Here is a 6,476-nt window from a genome sequence, read left to right on the forward strand (position 1 = left end):
ACAGACCCTTGCACACACACTGCCTGCAAAGTTCTGAATACCAAGTAGTTCATTTTTGCTGTTCTTTGGTTCTTCCAAAAAGTTACTTTTTCTCCCTAAAACAGTAATTTCAAGCACAGGGTTCTTCAGGATGAAAAAGGGTATCTTTAGAACTGAGCCTGACTCATACACTTCCAATTTCCTCCTAGAATACCTATGAACACACAGCAAAAAGATAAAAATGCAGCACAGAGGAGCAGGACTGCCCGCCAACCCGCTTCCAGAGTCTGGGAGGCGAGAAGGACAATAGTACATTGGGCAACAGCCCACAGACATTGCCGAGGCCTAGGAACCAGAATGCAGGCAGCCTGGATGAAACGGGGGCCGGGTCCTCCACCTGCAGCTCTGTGCCCCCACATGAGCTCCTCACAGTATAGACTTGGTTGTCTGTCCCTCTATGGCATGGCAGCTGGGTTTTAAGGAAACTAGATGATAAACACCACAGACTCAGTTGTGTATTAAAGAAAACATGTTCTCTAACCAAGGAGAACTCAACAGATGTCTGCCCTCCCCTACTCATACCCCCACCACTGCCACCGATTGCCCTCACGCGAGTCTCTAGAAAGCCCTCCCTGCTCCACTCTCACCGCATCCCAATAAATGGCACTGTGATCCAGGCTCTTTAGAAATGCCAGTTGGCACCTCCCTTCTCGGTGGCTCCCACAATCAGAAGTTACAAGGTCACCATGGCAAACCTCTCTGCCCATTGGTCCACCCCTGACCCATGTGGTACTCTGAAACTTTCCTGCTAGAGTCTCCCTGGGTACCCCGAACTTGTTCTTAGCCCTCTTCACCGGGCTTTCTTCTCTCTCTGCCTAGAATGTTCCCACCCTGTCTCTCCTCCTTCATCTGACACATTCCTTTTCATCCATGAGCATGGCTCAAAGAGTGCTCCCTCACCAGCCAGAATGGGTGGCCCTTTCTGACACGGCACACCCTGAGGACATCCGTCAGGCCACAGCAGAGGCACCGGGGTGCTGTGATCTGTTACTCCCCTGTCCCACTCTGTCACCTCCTGGAGAGAACTGCAGTCACTCATTCAGAGCCACGTGCTCGTTCAGCCCACTTCCACGCAGGCACTTGCTGGGTGTGCCGCCATCGGGGCCCAGGTTCTGGACTCCTGCTGCCCATGAATAAGCAACCCTGTAAATGAACAGCAGCAGCCCTGAGAATGATAGGCACGCTATGGCTGGAGCTTCTTGCATTTCTCTCCAAAATCCAACCTAGGTTTTGACATCAAAGTGCATACCGGGTAAATGTGTTGAAGGGTCTGAGGTGGTAGACGCGTGACCATCGTAATGGGGTGGCGAGTACAGAAATATTTGTGGTGAATGTGTGATAAATGGCAGGAGGAGGGAAGAGGAGAGAAACCAGGTGGAGACTGACAGGAGAATTCAGCAGGGAAGGTGCAGGGAAGGCGGGTCTCGTGTTTTACGCAGTGGTGAAGAGTCAGAAGAAGGGAGATGATGACGACCAAGAAGACCAGTTGATGAAGAAGTTTCCTTGCAGAGTGTCTGTGTGTCTTAGCTTGGGCTGTCTAACAAGACATCATTGGCCATGGCTTCAGAGCAAGGATGTTTTCCTCCCGGTCCCCGGGCTGGAAGCTAGAGACCAGGGTGCCCCAAGTCGGTTCTGAAAGGAAACTCTTCCTGGCATCTCGCTGCGTCCTCACTGCCATACCAGAGTCCTGAGGGCGCTTCCTTTCTTCATGAAGACACTCAGGCCAGCTTGTGTTCCATCCTCATGACCTACCCTGACCCTCAGGACCTCCCAAGTCCCCCCTCTAAAGACCATCACATCGAGGGCCAGGGCTTCACCATACCAGTTGGTGGAACTCAAACATTCAGCCCATGACAGAGGAACAGCTTCCTTCCCCCCTGAGCTTAGGAGAGACAGGAACAAAGAGGTGGATCAGGTGGGGTGTGATCCACAGCCGAGGGCTTGGTCCTGGTGATTTCCGTCCCAGGTTTCAGATGACCCCTGAGGAGAACAGGAAGGACAACTGTGCAGATCCAGACAGAGGACCTGCCCCAAAGCAGTGCCAGCACCCGGCTGTTCAGACACATCCTTTCACATCCTTGTCTGACCTCCAGGAAGACCGGTGCCCGCTCAGGTGTGAGGGGATGACCCGAGAGGCGGGGAGAGGTGTGGGGCCAAATACGGAAGCCCATCCCCAGCAGGTGCTGCTGTCCTGAGCACCAGCAAAGCACAGCAGGCTGCCAGTCCCAGAGGGATCCGCGTGGCCTGTCTGCTGATGTTTGGCGGGGTGCTGTCAGTACCACAATAATGCCTTTTCTATGTTTTGCTCCATAAAGCAAAGCAGATTCGCTAGCTGAAACTATGCTAGTATGTAAAATATATGTAAGATAGTTTGTAAGATTATGTTGCAGCAAATATGTAAGATAATTTGACCTTATTCCCAGCTGAGCCTAACTCAGCCTAACTTTCTTCTCCGGTTTGTTTCTACTCTGTCAAAAATACTTTCTACTGTGTATCACCACGTGAGTAACCTGCTAGCACCTCTAGTCCCACTTCCAGCAATTGGGATAATCCAGCTCCATGGTAGGGCCCTCTCCAGCTCAAACCTGCCACTGCCCCAGGTGCTGAGCCCTCCTGGAATCTGTGGCACCAGAGCCAGTAAGGGTTCGGGAGATGTCAGTGGATCTCAGAGGATCTGTTTGGCAAGAGGGACACATGGCTAGAGAGAGAGCCGACACCTGTTGGGGCACTTCCTCGCCTCACATTCCTCTGAGTCCAAGCGTGGCTCCCTGCAGCCCCGGGGCCGAAGGGGCCTGGCATTGCCTCTGCGGACCTGGGGCCACGGCCAGGGCACCAAGCGCACGCAGGCAGAGGCATTGCTCCTGTGCGAGGAGGAACTTGGCCTGCAGTCAAGTCTAAGTTTGTAACAGGAGCAGGAAGGGGCGGGTGTGTTTTCAGCAGCCAGCAGGTCAACTGGGGAAAAGGTGATGTTTACTGCAGGGCACTGGGGGGACGCTCCGGAGCTAGGAGCCGCCAGGCAGGCCGAGCCCCTGCACTGGCCTGGCCAAGACCGCCGCTGCCTTCGGGCCAAAGGGGAGAGTTAAGCAAGCATTTGAGAAAATACAAGATTAATATCTGGAGCCCACGAAGCCTGTGTCGACAGGAGTAAATGAAGCGAAGCGTTAAGAAACTAGGCTGGGCAAATCACTCGAAAGTCCCTCCTTGACGAGGGGTCCCACTTGGTGGGATCTGCCCTCTGTGCTGGTTACATATGCTGGAATCCACGGGAATGAATACCTAACACTGTCTCCAGACCTTGGGAGGAGGGGGAAGAGAAAGGAGAGGAGGGGAAGGACGAGGAGGGGGGAAGGGAGGGGGAGGAGGGAAGGAGGAAAGGGAAGCTTGGGGAGGAATGGGGAGGGGAAGAGAGCGGGGCTGTATGGATAAATCCATATGCTATTATATAAGGGTCATTGTGCTCCCTATGTTCCTCTAGTTTACACTGCTGATATTTGCCATTTGCTGAATAATTGCAACCAGGTCACGATAAATCTCTTAGATCAAATCAAGCCTTTTGAGGCCAAATATAAAAGACATTGGATGGAAGGCACGGGGCAAATCCTGACTTTCCTAGTGAAAGGGTCATGTTGTAGCTGACATTTTAGGGTGTGACAGAAGAGCCACTACCAACTGAAGCATTGGGCAATTATTTGGGACACTTTGATCAATGGAAAGAGCAAATCTTCAACATGCAGTGGGAAAAAAACAAAATCAAATAAAACCAATTCTTCCTTATTTCCGGTAACTCATTTCTGAGCATAAATGGTCTTGGAAAATGCCTCAACTCATACTTGTGACAATCGAACAAAGCCATTCTCTCCAAACAGCAGTTCTTGAAATTAGGGAGTGAAACGTCACAAAGTCACCAACCGTAATAAAATACTGATGTTTAACTCTATTTTCAGAACTAAGATTTTTCTTTGGCATGCTTAAAAAGTATGTGACGTCTAAAGGCATGGGATGGAAAGTCACAACTAGCTGAAGGACACGTAGCGATCCTTGAAAATCCAGCTGTCACGCCACCACTCATCTGTTCCAAGGGATTCTAAGGGCTTGGGACAGCTCACACTTATCCATGTAAGTGCTTCTGGCAGACCAGCTGTAGAAGGTGCCAAAGATTTAGGAAAAAGTTATTGGGGAGCTTTCTAAATCGAGGAGGTTTTATCCATTCTCTCAACTTCATGTGTGCAGGGGATCTTTCCTTTCTTTCTTTCAACAGAGGTCCATCACTCCCTAGGTCTTGTCTTAGAATATGCTAGAATGCACTTTTCAGAAACGAGCTCTCCACCTGCAAGATTGAAGCCACCCAGGTTTCTCACAGGGCTCTGATCTTATATATTTTAATGCTTTTCCTGGTACTTTTTCTGAGATGCTATACACCATTTTTGAAAGAGGTACACATAAGTTATTCAGATAAAACACAAACAGGAACAAACATGGCCCCACCCCCACAACCCCCCCCCCACCCCGAAAACAAACTTTGGTGTCCAGGAATCTAGAGTTTAAAAACTCAGCTCATTTGCTTGTTCAGTCTTTCATTCATCCAGCAAGTAGTTAATGGAAGCTGATTCTGTCTGCACTTAGACACCACTTCAGGCCAGTAAACTATTCCGAGTACCTGTTCCCATGGAACTGACATTTGGGAGAGGTCAGCAGGGGACAATTAGGTGGCACTCGGTAATCCAGCGTGGCAGGTGGTAGCAAGGGCAATGGTGGAAAGCAAGCAGGGTATCGGGGATGGAGAGGGTTTACCTGGGCGGCCAGGGAAGGCCTGAAGATAAGGTGACATTTAAACAGGGAACTGAAAGAAAAACTCAGGGCAAGGTATGTGTTACCTGGGACAAGAGCGTTCCGGGAAGGGCTGGCAGGTGTCCAGCCTGGGGCAGCACCTGCCCTTTAACCCCCTGGAACGATGGGTCCATGAGCCTCCGCAGCTTTGTACATTTCAACAGCCTCCAAACGACCTCTTTTCTGAGATAAGTATAAAGTCAAAGTCCTTAGGATTGACCTTCTCTGTCTATCCAGGCTTCCAGAGCTCTTTCCACCAGACGCTGCCTGTCCTCAACCTCGGACGCAGGTTTCAAGCCTCCCTCTTATGGTTTCCACCAGCATTCACCGCTTGGCGGGCAGAAAGTTCGCTGAGACTGCAGGCAGCACGTCTGCTTTGAGAAGTGAGCCCGCTCCTGCCCAAGCTCGTCTCAATAGCTTCCTGACAAGTGTTGCAGAGCTCCCTCACTTGACCCATCTCCCCTTGAAACCAAGAGCCATGAACATGCGAGAATGAACAGGAGTGGGGTCCTGGCTCCCCTGGCCCTGGGTGGTAGCCAGCAGCCCTCGCCAGGGCACCTGGTGTCCTGCAGGAGGCCTGGGGTCCACGGTGCGGGAGCGACATCCCGAGCACCTTCCCAGAGAGACCAGCCCAGGGAAAACCCTCATGTTGCCAGAGTCCATTTCATAAAAGACTTACCATCTGCCTAATAACATACAGAGAAGCTGGGTAGTGAGGACTTGAGTGCTCATTGTTAGTCTTTTCATATGTATGTATTTTAATAAAAGTATGTATTTCACAATTAATATGCAATAAGTAGTCATAGATATTTAATAATAAAAACATTAATAAACACACCACCAGATGCTTTGAGCTTTGCTAGTTCAGGAGGCTGAATGTATCCGTCTATTTATTCATTCATAACATTCGCAGTGAATGTTTAGGCTCCTCCCTGTCAGACAACCCACCATTTCGTGGCACTACATTTATTTGTCCTTAACGGCTGATCTTAGAGGACGATGTCATTAAAACCTCCATAATGTCATGCCATCCTGCCACCCTGCCTGGGAGAGGACATTTCTTCCCCTGCACTAGGGTTGTGGGGACACATGCCAGCAGGGTGGCATCCCCAGGCCTCAAGCCCCACGGCCAAGTGCAGCTCACCCGGGTTGTGGGCACCTGTGTAGGTGCCTATCATCTTCTGTGCATTCTTTATAAATCCTCCCTCGCCTCAACACAGCAAGCTGAGTCTCGGGGTTGTGATGTGCACTTGTGAACATCAGTTATTCTCTGTCTTTGACACAAGCACCGTGGCCACCATGACTGGTTCTCCCCGAGCCTGGCTGGAGCAGTGAGGCCATCTGATGCTGGAGGAGTCCCAGCTCCCAGCAGATCAGGAGAGCAGAGGTCTCCCCTCCATGAAGAGCTTGTGCCAGAGGCACAGGAAGGAGGCCTAGGGGGGATGGAGGGCAGGGGGTTGTCCTTCCAGTCCTCTGTGCCTAACACTGCACATCTGCCTTGGCAGGGCCCAAGGGACAGTGGAAAGATGAGACCAAAGCCAAGCAGTCTTCATTCTACTGATGTAGTTCTCACCTTTACCTCAGCCCCCAGGTAGGAGGAGAGGGCACCT

Source organism: Vulpes vulpes, chromosome 6 (assembly GCF_048418805.1).
Source record: "Vulpes vulpes isolate BD-2025 chromosome 6, VulVul3, whole genome shotgun sequence".
Classification (NCBI taxonomy): domain Eukaryota; kingdom Metazoa; phylum Chordata; class Mammalia; order Carnivora; family Canidae; genus Vulpes; species Vulpes vulpes.